The 13,509-nt window shown below is 56.2% G+C and overlaps 1 protein-coding gene across 2 annotated transcripts in view; it reads right to left on the reverse strand.

Annotated features, from left to right (window-relative positions):
* Positions 1-13,509, reverse strand: part of ARHGEF39 (Rho guanine nucleotide exchange factor 39) — a 158,876-nt gene that overhangs the window by 31,429 nt on the left and 113,938 nt on the right. The window lies entirely within an intron of this gene.

Consider the following 13,509-nt stretch of genomic DNA (forward strand, 5'->3'; position numbering starts at 1 on the left):
CTCTGTCGTTCTCGGTTCTCATTATCAGCTGGTTCTCACTTCCTTGGTCCCCGTTAGCAGTCGGTTTTCTCCTCCTCGGTTCCCGTTAGCAGTCGGCTCTCTCCTCCTCGGTCCCAGTTAGCAGTCGGCTCTCTCCTCCTCAGTCCAGTTAGCAGTCGGCTCTCTCCTCCTCGGTCCCCTTTAGCAGTTGGCTCTCTCCTCCTCAGTCCCCGTTAGCAGTCGTCTCTCTCCTCCTCGGTCCAGTTAGCAGTCGGCTCTCTCTTCCTCTGCCCAGTTAGCAGTCGGCTCTCTCCTCCTCAGTCCAGTTAGCAGTCGGCTCTCTCCTCCTCAGTCCAGTTAGCAGTCGGCTCTCTCTTCCTCAGTCCAGTTAGCAGTCGGCTCTCTCTTCCTCAGTCCAGTTAGCAGTCGGCTCTCTCCTCCTCAGTCCAGTTAGCAGTCGGCTCTCTCCTCCTCAGCCCAGTTAGCAGTCGTCTCTCTTCTCCTCGGTCCCCGTTAGCAGTCGGCTCTCTCTTCCTCAGTCCAGTTAGCAGTCGTCTCTCTCCTCCTCAGTCCAGTTAGCAGTCGGCTCTCTCCTCCTCAGTCCAGTTAGCAGTCGTCTCTCTCCTCCTCAGTCCAGTTAGCAGTCGGCTCTCTCCTCCTCAGTCCAGTTAGCAGTCGGCTCTCTCCTCCTCTGCCCAGTTAGCAGTCGGCTCTCTCCTCCTCAGTCCAGTTAGCAGTCGTCTCTCTCTTCCTCAGTCCAGTTAGCAGTCGGCTCTCTCTTCCTCAGTCCAGTTAGCAGTCGTCTCTCTCCTCCTCAGTCCAGTTAGCAGTCGTCTCTCTCCTCCTCGGTCCAGTTAGCAGTCAGCTCTCTCCTCATCCCAGTTAGCAGTCGGCTCTCTCTTCCTCAGTCCAGTTAGCAGTCGGCTCTCTCTTCCTCAGTCCAGTTAGCAGTCGTCTCTCTCCTCCTCAGTCCAGTTAGCAGTCGTCTCTCTCCTCCTCGGTCCAGTTAGCAGTCAGCTCTCTCCTCATCCCAGTTAGCAGTCGGCTCTCTTCTCCGCGGTCCCCGTTACCAGTCGTCTCTCTCTTCCTCAGTCCAGTTAGCAGTCGTCTCTCTCCTCCTCAGTCCAGTTAGCAGTCGTCTCTCTCCTCCTCAGTCCAGTTAGCAGTCGTCTCTCTCTTCCTCAGTCCAGTTAGCAGTCGTCTCTCTCCTCCTCAGTCCAGTTAGCAGTCGTCTCTCTCCTCCTCGGTCCACTTAGCAGTCGTCTCTCTCTTCCTCAGTCCAGCTAGCAGTCGGCTCTCTTCTCCGCGGTCCCCGTTATCAGTCGGCTCTCTCTTCCTCAGTCCAGTTAGCAGTCGGCTCTCTCCTCCTCGGTCCAGTTAGCAGTCGGCTCTCTCCTCCTCGGTCCAGTTAGCAGTCGGCTCTCTCTTCCTCAGTCCAGTTAGCAGTTGTCTCTCTCCTCCTCGGTCCAGTTAGCAGTCGACTCTCTCCTCCTCATCCCAGTTAGCAGTCGTCTCTCTTCTCCTCGGTCCCCGATAGCAGTCGGCTCTCTCTTCCTCAGTCCAGTTAGCAGTCGTCTCTCTCCTCCTCGGTCCAGTTAGCAGTCGGCTCTCTCCTCCTCAGTCCAGTTAGCAGTCGTCTCTCTCCTCCTCAGTCCAGTTAGCAGTTGTCTCTCTCCTCCTCGGTCCACTTAGCAGTCGTCTCTCTCTTCCTCAGTCCAGTTAGCAGTCAGCTCTCTCCTCCTCATCCCAGTTAGCAGTCGGCTCTCTTCTCCGCGGTCCCCGTTAGCAGTCGGCTCTCTCTTCCTCAGTCCAGTTAGTAGTCGGCTCTCTCATCCTCAGTCCAGTTAGCAGTCGTCTCTCTCCTCCAAAGTCCAGTTAGCAGTCGGCTCTCTCCTCCTCAGTCCAGTTAGCAGTCGTCTCTCTCCTCCTCGGTCCAGTTAGCAGTCGTCTCTCTCCTCCTCAGTCCCCGTTAGCAGTCGGCTCTCTCCTCCTCAGTCCAGTTAGCAGTCGGCTCTCTCTTCCTCTGCCCAGTTAGCAGTCGGCTCTCTCCCCCTCGGTCCAGTTAGCAGTCGGCTCTCTCTTCCTAAGTCCAGTTAGCAGTCGGCTTTCTCCTCCTCGGTCCATTTAGCAGTCGGCTCTCTCTTCCTCAGTCCAGTTAGCAGTCGGCTCTCTCCTCCTCGGTCCAGTTAGCAGTCGTCTCTCTCCTCCTCAGTCCCCGTTAGCAGTCGGCTCTCTCCTCCTCAGTCCAGTTAGCAGTCGGCTCTCTCTTCCTCAGTCCAGTTAGCAGTCGGCTCTCTCCTCCTCAGTCCAGTTAGCAGTCGGCTCTCTCTTCCTCAGTCCAGTTAGCAGTCGGCTCTCTCTTCCTCAGTCCAGTTAGCAGTCGGCTTTCTCCTCCTCGGTCCATTTAGCAGTCGGCTCTCTCCTCCTAAGTCCAGTTAGCAGTCGGCTCTCTCCTCCTCAGTCCAGTTAGCAGTCGGCTCTCTCCCCCTCGGTCCAGTTAGCAGTCGGCTCTCTCCTCCTCAGTCCAGTTAGCAGTCGTCTCTCTCCTCCTCGGTCTAGTTAGCAGTCGGCTCTCTCCTCCTCATCCCAGTTAGCAGTCGGCTCTCTCCTCCTCGGTCCCCGTTAGCAGTCGACTCTCTCCTCCTCATCACAGTTAGCAGTCGGCTCTCTTCTCCTCGGTCCCCGTTAGCAGTCGGCTCTCTCTTCCTCAGTCCAGTTAGCAGTCGTCTCTCTCCTCCTCGGTCCAGTTAGCAGTCGGCTCTCTCCTCCTCAGTCCAGTTAGCAGTCAGCTCTCTCCTCCTCATCCCAGTTAGCAGTCGGCTCTCTTCTCCGCGGTCCCCGTTAGCAGTCGTCTCTCTCTTCCTCAGTCCAGTTAGCAGTCGGCTCTCTCCTCCTCAGTCCAGTTAGCAGTCGTCTCTCTCCTCCTCGGTCCAGTTAGCAGTTGTCTCTCTCTTCCTCAGTCCAGTTAGCAGTCGTCTCTCTCCTCCTCAGTCCCCGTTAGCAGTCGGCTCTCTCCTCCTCAGTCCAGTTAGCAGTTGGCTCTCTCCTCCTAAGTCCATTTAGCAGTTGGCTCTCTCCTCCTAAGTCCAGTTAGCAGTCGGCTCTCTCTTCCTCTGCCCAGTTAGCAGTCGTCTCTCTCCTCCTAAGTCCAGTTAGCAGTCGGCTCTCTCCTCGTCAGTCCAGTTAGCAGTCGGCTCTCTCCTCCTCGGTCCCCGTTAGCAGTCGGCTCCCTCCTTCTAAGTCCAGTTAGCAGTCGGCTCTCTCTTCCACTGCCCAGTTAGCAGTCGGCTCTCTCCTCCTCAGTCCAGTTAGCAGTCGACTCTCTCCTCCTCAGTCCAGTTAGCAGTCAGCTCTCTCTTCCTCTGCCCAGTTAGCAGTTGGCTCTCTCCTCGTCAGTCCAGTTAGCAGTCGTCTCTCTCCTCCTCGGTCCCCGTTAGCAGTCGGCTCTCTCCTCCTAAGTCCAGTTAGCAGTCAGCTCTCTCTTCCTCTGCCCAGTTAGCAGTCGGCTCTCTCCTCCTCAGTCCAGTTAGCAGTCGGCTCTCTCCTCCTAAGTCCAGTTAGCAGTTGGCTCTCTCCTCCTCAGTCCAGTTAGCAGTCGGCTCTCTCCTCCTAAGTCCAGTTAGCAGTCGGCTCTCTCCTCCTCAGTCCAGTTAGCAGTCGTCTCTCTCTTCCTCAGTCCAGTTAGCAGTCGTCTCTCTCTTCCTCAGTCCAGTTAGCAGTCGGCTCTCTCTTCCTCAGTCCAGTTAGCAGTCGTCTCTCTCTTCCTCAGTCCAGTTAGCAGTCGTCTCTCTCTTCCTCAGTCCAGTTAGCAGTCGTCTCTCTCTTCCTCAGTCCAGTTAGCAGTCGTCTCTCTCTTCCTCAGTCCAGTTAGCAGTCGTCTCTCTCTTCCTCAGTCCAGTTAGCAGTCAGCTCTCTCCTCCTAAGTCCAGTTAGCAGTTGGCTCTCTCCTCCTCGGTCCAGTTAGCAGTCGGCTCTCTCTTCCTCAGTACAGTTAGCAGTCAGCTCTCTCCTCCTAAGTCCAGTTAGCAGTTGGCTCTCTCCTCCTCGGTCCAGTTAGCAGTCGTCTCTCTCTTCCTCAGTCCAGTTAGCAGTCGTCTCTCTCTTCCTCAGTCCAGTTAGCAGTCAGCTCTCTCCTCCTAAGTCCAGTTAGCAGTTGGCTCTCTCCTCCTCGGTCCAGTTAGCAGTCGGCTCTCTCTTCCTCAGTACAGTTAGCAGTCAGCTCTCTCCTCCTAAGTCCAGTTAGCAGTCGGCTCTCTCCCCCTCGGTCCAGTTAGCAGTCGGCTCTCTTCTCCGCGGTCCCCGTTAGCAGTTGGCTGTCTCCTCTTCGGTCCAGTTAGCAGTCGTCTCTCTCTTCCTCAGTCCAGTTAGCAGTCGGCTCTCTCCTCCTGAGTCCAGTTAGCAGTCGGCTCTCTCCTCCTCGGTCCAGTTAGCAGTCGTCTCTCTCTTCCTCAGTCCAGTTAGCAGTCGTCTCTCTCTTCCTCAGTCCAGTTAGCAGTCAGCTCTCTCCTCCTAAGTCCAGTTAGCAGTTGGCTCTCTCCTCCTCGGTCCAGTTAGCAGTCGGCTCTCTCTTCCTCAGTACAGTTAGCAGTCGGCTCTCTCCTCCTCAGTCCAGTTAGCAGTCGGCTCTCTCTTCCTCTGCCCAGTTAGCAGTCGGCTCTGTCCTCGTCAGTCCAGTTAGCAGTCGGCTCTCTCCTCCTCGGTCCCCGTTAGCAGTCGGCTCTCTCCTCCTAAGTCCAGTTAGCAGTCGGCTCTCTCTTCCTCTGCCCAGTTAGCAGTCGGCTCTGTCCTCGTCAGTCCAGTTAGCAGTCGTCTCTCTCCTCCTCGGTCCAGTTAGCAGTCGTCTCTCTCTTCCTCAGTCCAGTTAGCAGTCGGCTCTCTCCTCCTCAGTCCAGTTAGCAGTCGGCTCTCTCCTCCTCGGTCCAGTTAGCAGTCGGCTCTCTCTTCCTCTGCCCAGTTAGCAGTCGGCTCTGTCCTCGTCAGTCCAGTTAGCAGTCGTCTCTCTCCTCCTCGGTCCCCGTTAGCAGTCGGCTCTCTCCTCCTAAGTCCAGTTAGCAGTCAGCTCTCTCTTCCTCTGCCCAGTTAGCAGTCGGCTCTCTCCTCCTCAGTCCAGTTAGCAGTCGGCTCTCTCCTCCTAAGTCCAGTTAGCAGTTGGCTCTCTCCTCCTCAGTCCAGTTAGCAGTCGTCTCTCTCCTCCTCGGTCCCCGTTAGCAGTCGGCTCTCTCCTCCTAAGTCCAGTTAGCAGTCGGCTCTCTCTTCCTCTGCCCAGTTAGCAGTCGGCTCTCTCCTCCTCAGTCCAGTTAGCAGTCGGCTCTCTCCTCCTAAGTCTAGTTAGCAGTCGGCTCTCTCTTCCTCAGTACAGTTAGCAGTCGGCTCTCTCCTCCTCAGTCCAGTTAGCAGTCGGCTCTCTCTTCCTCTGCCCAGTTAGCAGTCGGCTCTGTCCTCGTCAGTCCAGTTAGCAGTCGTCTCTCTCCTCCTCGGTCCCCGTTAGCAGTCGGCTCTCCCCTCCTAAGTCCAGTTAGCAGTCAGCTCTCTCTTCCTCTGCCCAGTTAGCAGTCGGCTCTCTCCTCCTCAGTCCAGTTAGCAGTCGGCTCTCTCCTCCTAAGTCCAGTTAGCAGTTGGCTCTCTCCTCCTCAGTCCAGTTAGCAGTCGTCTCTCTCCTCCTCGGTCCCCGTTAGCAGTCGGCTCTCTCCTCCTAAGTCCAGTTAGCAGTCGGCTCTCTCCTCCTCAGTCCAGTTAGCAGTCAACTCTCTCCTCCTCAGTCCAGTTAGCAGTCGGCTCTCTCCTCCTAAGTCCAGTTAGCAGTTGGCTCTCTCCTCCTCGGTCCAGTTAGCAGTCGTCTCTCTCTTCCTTAGTCCAGTTAGCAGTCGTCTCTCTCTTCCTCAGTCCAGTTAGCAGTCGTCTCTCTCTTCCTCAGTCCAGTTAGCAGTCGGCTCTCTCCTCCTCAGTCCAGTTAGCAGTCGGCTCTCTCCTCCTCTGCCCAGTTAGCAGTCGGCTCTCTCCTCCTCAGTCCAGTTAGCAGTCGGCTCTCTCTTCCTCAGTCCAGTTAGCAGTCGGCTCTCTCTTCCTCAGTCCAGTTAGCAGTCGTCTCTCTCCTCCTCAGTCCAGTTAGCAGTCGTCTCTCTCCTCCTCGGTCCAGTTAGCAGTCAGCTCTCTCCTCATCCCAGTTAGCAGTCGGCTCTCTTCTCCGCGGTCCCCGTTACCAGTCGTCTCTCTCTTCCTCAGTCCAGTTAGCAGTCGTCTCTCTCCTCCTCAGTCCAGTTAGCAGTCGTCTCTCTCCTCCTCAGTCCAGTTAGCAGTCGTCTCTCTCTTCCTCAGTCCAGTTAGCAGTCGTCTCTCTCCTCCTCAGTCCAGTTAGCAGTCGTCTCTCTCCTCCTCGGTCCACTTAGCAGTCGTCTCTCTCTTCCTCAGTCCAGCTAGCAGTCGGCTCTCTTCTCCGCGGTCCCCGTTATCAGTCGGCTCTCTCTTCCTCAGTCCAGTTAGCAGTCGGCTCTCTCCTCCTCGGTCCAGTTAGCAGTCGGCTCTCTCCTCCTCGGTCCAGTTAGCAGTCGGCTCTCTCTTCCTCAGTCCAGTTAGCAGTTGTCTCTCTCCTCCTCGGTCCAGTTAGCAGTCGACTCTCTCCTCCTCATCCCAGTTAGCAGTCGTCTCTCTTCTCCTCGGTCCCCGTTAGCAGTCGGCTCTCTCTTCCTCAGTCCAGTTAGCAGTCGTCTCTCTCCTCCTCGGTCCAGTTAGCAGTCGGCTCTCTCCTCCTCAGTCCAGTTAGCAGTCGTCTCTCTCCTCCTCAGTCCAGTTAGCAGTTGTCTCTCTCCTCCTCGGTCCACTTAGCAGTCGTCTCTCTCTTCCTCAGTCCAGTTAGCAGTCAGCTCTCTCCTCCTCATCCCAGTTAGCAGTCGGCTCTCTTCTCCGCGGTCCCCGTTAGCAGTCGGCTCTCTCTTCCTCAGTCCAGTTAGTAGTCGGCTCTCTCATCCTCAGTCCAGTTAGCAGTCGTCTCTCTCCTCCAAAGTCCAGTTAGCAGTCGGCTCTCTCCTCCTCAGTCCAGTTAGCAGTCGTCTCTCTCCTCCTCGGTCCAGTTAGCAGTCGTCTCTCTCCTCCTCAGTCCCCGTTAGCAGTCGGCTCTCTCCTCCTCAGTCCAGTTAGCAGTCGGCTCTCTCTTCCTCTGCCCAGTTAGCAGTCGGCTCTCTCCCCCTCGGTCCAGTTAGCAGTCGGCTCTCTCTTCCTAAGTCCAGTTAGCAGTCGGCTTTCTCCTCCTCGGTCCATTTAGCAGTCGGCTCTCTCTTCCTCAGTCCAGTTAGCAGTCGGCTCTCTCCTCCTCGGTCCAGTTAGCAGTCGTCTCTCTCCTCCTCAGTCCCCGTTAGCAGTCGGCTCTCTCCTCCTCAGTCCAGTTAGCAGTCGGCTCTCTCTTCCTCAGTCCAGTTAGCAGTCGGCTCTCTCCTCCTCAGTCCAGTTAGCAGTCGGCTCTCTCTTCCTCAGTCCAGTTAGCAGTCGGCTCTCTCTTCCTCAGTCCAGTTAGCAGTCGGCTTTCTCCTCCTCGGTCCATTTAGCAGTCGGCTCTCTCCTCCTAAGTCCAGTTAGCAGTCGGCTCTCTCCTCCTCAGTCCAGTTAGCAGTCGGCTCTCTCCCCCTCGGTCCAGTTAGCAGTCGGCTCTCTCCTCCTCAGTCCAGTTAGCAGTCGTCTCTCTCCTCCTCGGTCTAGTTAGCAGTCGGCTCTCTCCTCCTCATCCCAGTTAGCAGTCGGCTCTCTCCTCCTCGGTCCCCGTTAGCAGTCGACTCTCTCCTCCTCATCACAGTTAGCAGTCGGCTCTCTTCTCCTCGGTCCCCGTTAGCAGTCGGCTCTCTCTTCCTCAGTCCAGTTAGCAGTCGTCTCTCTCCTCCTCGGTCCAGTTAGCAGTCGGCTCTCTCCTCCTCAGTCCAGTTAGCAGTCAGCTCTCTCCTCCTCATCCCAGTTAGCAGTCGGCTCTCTTCTCCGCGGTCCCCGTTAGCAGTCGTCTCTCTCTTCCTCAGTCCAGTTAGCAGTCGGCTCTCTCCTCCTCAGTCCAGTTAGCAGTCGTCTCTCTCCTCCTCGGTCCAGTTAGCAGTTGTCTCTCTCTTCCTCAGTCCAGTTAGCAGTCGTCTCTCTCCTCCTCAGTCCCCGTTAGCAGTCGGCTCTCTCCTCCTCAGTCCAGTTAGCAGTTGGCTCTCTCCTCCTAAGTCCATTTAGCAGTTGGCTCTCTCCTCCTAAGTCCAGTTAGCAGTCGGCTCTCTCTTCCTCTGCCCAGTTAGCAGTCGTCTCTCTCCTCCTAAGTCCAGTTAGCAGTCGGCTCTCTCCTCGTCAGTCCAGTTAGCAGTCGGCTCTCTCCTCCTCGGTCCCCGTTAGCAGTCGGCTCCCTCCTTCTAAGTCCAGTTAGCAGTCGGCTCTCTCTTCCACTGCCCAGTTAGCAGTCGGCTCTCTCCTCCTCAGTCCAGTTAGCAGTCGACTCTCTCCTCCTCAGTCCAGTTAGCAGTCAGCTCTCTCTTCCTCTGCCCAGTTAGCAGTTGGCTCTCTCCTCGTCAGTCCAGTTAGCAGTCGTCTCTCTCCTCCTCGGTCCCCGTTAGCAGTCGGCTCTCTCCTCCTAAGTCCAGTTAGCAGTCAGCTCTCTCTTCCTCTGCCCAGTTAGCAGTCGGCTCTCTCCTCCTCAGTCCAGTTAGCAGTCGGCTCTCTCCTCCTAAGTCCAGTTAGCAGTTGGCTCTCTCCTCCTCAGTCCAGTTAGCAGTCGGCTCTCTCCTCCTAAGTCCAGTTAGCAGTCGGCTCTCTCCTCCTCAGTCCAGTTAGCAGTCGTCTCTCTCTTCCTCAGTCCAGTTAGCAGTCGTCTCTCTCTTCCTCAGTCCAGTTAGCAGTCGGCTCTCTCTTCCTCAGTCCAGTTAGCAGTCGTCTCTCTCTTCCTCAGTCCAGTTAGCAGTCGTCTCTCTCTTCCTCAGTCCAGTTAGCAGTCGTCTCTCTCTTCCTCAGTCCAGTTAGCAGTCGTCTCTCTCTTCCTCAGTCCAGTTAGCAGTCGTCTCTCTCTTCCTCAGTCCAGTTAGCAGTCAGCTCTCTCCTCCTAAGTCCAGTTAGCAGTTGGCTCTCTCCTCCTCGGTCCAGTTAGCAGTCGGCTCTCTCTTCCTCAGTACAGTTAGCAGTCAGCTCTCTCCTCCTAAGTCCAGTTAGCAGTTGGCTCTCTCCTCCTCGGTCCAGTTAGCAGTCGTCTCTCTCTTCCTCAGTCCAGTTAGCAGTCGTCTCTCTCTTCCTCAGTCCAGTTAGCAGTCAGCTCTCTCCTCCTAAGTCCAGTTAGCAGTTGGCTCTCTCCTCCTCGGTCCAGTTAGCAGTCGGCTCTCTCTTCCTCAGTACAGTTAGCAGTCAGCTCTCTCCTCCTAAGTCCAGTTAGCAGTCGGCTCTCTCCCCCTCGGTCCAGTTAGCAGTCGGCTCTCTTCTCCGCGGTCCCCGTTAGCAGTTGGCTGTCTCCTCTTCGGTCCAGTTAGCAGTCGTCTCTCTCTTCCTCAGTCCAGTTAGCAGTCGGCTCTCTCCTCCTGAGTCCAGTTAGCAGTCGGCTCTCTCCTCCTCGGTCCAGTTAGCAGTCGTCTCTCTCTTCCTCAGTCCAGTTAGCAGTCGTCTCTCTCTTCCTCAGTCCAGTTAGCAGTCAGCTCTCTCCTCCTAAGTCCAGTTAGCAGTTGGCTCTCTCCTCCTCGGTCCAGTTAGCAGTCGGCTCTCTCTTCCTCAGTACAGTTAGCAGTCGGCTCTCTTCTCCTCAGTCCAGTTAGCAGTCGGCTCTCTCTTCCTCTGCCCAGTTAGCAGTCGGCTCTGTCCTCGTCAGTCCAGTTAGCAGTCGGCTCTCTCCTCCTCGGTCCCCGTTAGCAGTCGGCTCTCTCCTCCTAAGTCCAGTTAGCAGTCGGCTCTCTCTTCCTCTGCCCAGTTAGCAGTCGGCTCTGTCCTCGTCAGTCCAGTTAGCAGTTGTCTCTCTCCTCCTCGGTCCAGTTAGCAGTCGTCTCTCTCTTCCTCAGTCCAGTTAGCAGTCGGCTCTCTCCTCCTCAGTCCAGTTAGCAGTCGGCTCTCTCCTCCTCGGTCCAGTTAGCAGTCGGCTCTCTGTTCATCAGTCCAGTTAGCAGTCGGCTCTGTCCTCGTCAGTCCAGTTAGCAGTCGTCTCTCTCCTCCTCGGTCCCCGTTAGCAGTCGGCTCTCTCCTCCTAAGTCCAGTTAGCAGTCAGCTCTCTCTTCCTCTGCCCAGTTAGCAGTCGGCTCTCTCCTCCTCAGTCCAGTTAGCAGTCGGCTCTCTCCTCCTAAGTCCAGTTAGCAGTTGGCTCTCTCCTCCTCAGTCCAGTTAGCAGTCGTCTCTCTCCTCCTCGGTCCCCGTTAGCAGTCGGCTCTCTCCTCCTAAGTCCAGTTAGCAGTCGGCTCTCTCTTCCTCTGCCCAGTTAGCAGTCGGCTCTCTCCTCCTCAGTCCAGTTAGCAGTCGGCTCTCTCCTCCTAAGTCTAGTTAGCAGTCGGCTCTCTCTTCCTCAGTACAGTTAGCAGTCGGCTCTCTCCTCCTCAGTCCAGTTAGCAGTCGGCTCTCTCTTCCTCTGCCCAGTTAGCAGTCGGCTCTGTCCTCGTCAGTCCAGTTAGCAGTCGTCTCTCTCCTCCTCGGTCCCCGTTAGCAGTCGGCTCTCCCCTCCTAAGTCCAGTTAGCAGTCAGCTCTCTCTTCCTCTGCCCAGTTAGCAGTCGGCTCTCTCCTCCTCAGTCCAGTTAGCAGTCGGCTCTCTCCTCCTAAGTCCAGTTAGCAGTTGGCTCTCTCCTCCTCAGTCCAGTTAGCAGTCGTCTCTCTCCTCCTCGGTCCCCGTTAGCAGTCGGCTCTCTCCTCCTAAGTCCAGTTAGCAGTCGGCTCTCTCCTCCTCAGTCCAGTTAGCAGTCAACTCTCTCCTCCTCAGTCCAGTTAGCAGTCGGCTCTCTCCTCCTAAGTCCAGTTAGCAGTTGGCTCTCTCCTCCTCGGTCCAGTTAGCAGTCGTCTCTCTCTTCCTTAGTCCAGTTAGCAGTCGTCTCTCTCTTCCTCAGTCCAGTTAGCAGTCGTCTCTCTCTTCCTCAGTCCAGTTAGCAGTCGGCTCTCTCCTCCTCGGTCCAGTTAGCAGTCGGCTCTCTCTTCCTCAGTCCAGTTAGCAGTCGTCTCTCTCCTCCTCAGTCCAGTTAGCAGTCAGCTCTCTCCTCCTAAGTCCAGTTAGCAGTCAGCTCTCTCCGCCTAAGTCCAGTTAGCAGTCATCTCTCTCCTCCTCGGTCCAGTTAGCAGTCGGCTCTCTCTTCCTCAGTCCAGTTAGCAGTCGTCTCTCTCTTCCTCTGCCCAGTTAGCAGTCGGCTTTCTCCTCCTCAGTCCCCGTTAGCAGTCGGCTCTCTGTTCATCAGTCCAGTTAGCAGTCGGCTCTCTGTTCATCAGTCCAGTTAGCAGTCGGCTTTCTGTTCATCAGTCCAGTTAGCAGTCGGCTTTCTCCTCCTCAGTCCCCGTTAGCAGTCGTCTCTCTCTTCCTCAGTCCAGTTAGCAGTCGGCTCTCTCCTCCTAAGTCCAGTTAGCAGTCGGCTCTCTCCTCCTCAGTCCAGTTAGCAGTCATCTCTCTCCTCCTCGGTCCAGTTAGCAGTCGTCTCTCTCCTCCTCAGTCCAGTTAGCAGTCGGCTCTCTCCTCCTCGGTCCAGTTAGCAGTCGTCTCTCTCTTCCTCAGTCCAGTTAGCAGTCGTCTCTCTCCTCCTCAGTCCAGTTAGCAGTCGTCTCTCTCTTCCTCAGTCCAGTTAGCAGTCAGCTCTCTCCTCCTAAGTCCAGTTAGCAGTTGGCTCTCTCCTCCTCGGTCCAGTTAGCAGTCGGCTCTCTCTTCCTCAGTCCAGTTAGCAGTCGTCTCTCTCTTCCTCAGTCCAGTTAGCAGTCAGCTCTCTCCTCCTAAGTCCAGTTAGCAGTTGGCTCTCTCCTCCTCGGTCCAGTTAGCAGTCGGCTCTCTCCTCCTCGGTCCAGTTAGCAGTCGTCTCTCTCCTCCTCAGTCCAGTTAGCAGTCGGCTCTCTCCTCCTCGGTCCAGTTAGCAGTCGTCTCTCTCTTCCTCAGTCCAGTTAGCAGTCGTCTCTCTCCTCCTCAGTCCAGTTAGCAGTCGTCTCTCTCTTCCTCAGTCCAGTTAGCAGTCAGCTCTCTCCTCCTAAGTCCAGTTAGCAGTTGGCTCTCTCCTCCTCGGTCCAGTTAGCAGTCGTCTCTCTCTTCCTCAGTCCAGTTAGCAGTCGTCTCTCTCTTCCTCAGTCCAGTTAGCAGTCGTCTCTCTCTTCCTCAGTACAGTTAGCAGTCGGCTCTCTCCTCCTCAGTCCAGTTAGCAGTCGGCTCTCTCTTCCTCTGCCCAGTTAGCAGTCGGCTCTGTCCTCGTCAGTCCCGTTAGCAGTCGGCTCTCTCCTCCTAAGTCCAGTTAGCAGTCAGCTCTCTCTTCCTCTGCCCAGTTAGCAGTCGGCTCTCTCCTCCTCAGTCCAGTTAGCAGTCGTCTCTCTCTTCCTCAGTCCAGTTAGCAGTCGTCTCTCTCTTCCTCAGTCCAGTTAGCAGTCGTCTCTCTCTTCCTCAGTACAGTTAGCAGTCGGCTCTCTCCTCCTCAGTCCAGTTAGCAGTCGGCTCTCTCTTCCTCTGCCCAGTTAGCAGTCGGCTCTGTCCTCGTCAGTCCAGTTAGCAGTCGGCTCTCTCCCCCTCGGTCCCCGTTAGCAGTCGGCTCTCTCCTCCTAAGTCCAGTTAGCAGTCAACTCTCTCCTCCTCAGTCCAGTTAGCAGTCGGCTCTCTCCTCCTAAGTCCAGTTAGCAGTCGGCTCTCTCCTCCTCTGCCCAGTTAGCAGTCGGCTCTCTCCTCCTCGGTCCAGTTAGCAGTCGTCTCTCTCTTCCTTAGTCCAGTTAGCAGTCGTCTCTCTCCTCCTCGGTCCAGTTAGCAGTCGTCTCTCTCCTCCTCTGCCCAGTTAGCAGTCGGCTCTCTCTTCCTCAGTCCAGTTAGCAGTCGTCTCTCTCCTCCTCGGTCCCCGTTAGCAGTCGGCTCTCTCTTCCTCAGTCCAGTTAGCAGTCGTCTCTCTTCCTCAGTCCAGTTAGCAGTCGTCTCTCTCCTCCTCGGTCCAGTTAGCAGTCGGCTCTCTCCTCCTAAGTCCAGTTAGCAGTCGGCTCTCTCCTCCTAAGTCCAGTTAGCAGTCGGCTCTCTCCTCCTCGGTCCAGTTAGCAGTCGGCTCTCTCCGCCTAAGTCCAGTTAGCAGTCGGCTCTCTCTTCCTCTGCCCAGTTAGCAGTCGGCTCTCTTCTCCGCGGTCCCCGTTAGCAGTTGGCTGTCTCCTCTTCGGTCCAGTTAGCAGTCGTCTCTCTCTTCCTCAGTCCAGTTAGCAGTCGGCTCTCTCCTCCTGAGTCCAGTTAGCAGTCGGCTCTCTCCTCCTCGGTCCAGTTAGCAGTCGTCTCTCTCTTCCTCAGTCCAGTTAGCAGTCGTCTCTCTCTTCCTCAGTCCAGTTAGCAGTCGGCTCTCTCTTCCTCAGTCCAGTTAGCAGTCAGCTCTCTCCTCCTAAGTCCAGTTAGCAGTTGGCTCTCTCCTCCTCGGTCC

This window comes from Anomaloglossus baeobatrachus, chromosome 1 (genome assembly GCF_048569485.1).
Source record: "Anomaloglossus baeobatrachus isolate aAnoBae1 chromosome 1, aAnoBae1.hap1, whole genome shotgun sequence".
NCBI classification, from domain to species: Eukaryota; Metazoa; Chordata; class Amphibia; order Anura; family Aromobatidae; genus Anomaloglossus; species Anomaloglossus baeobatrachus.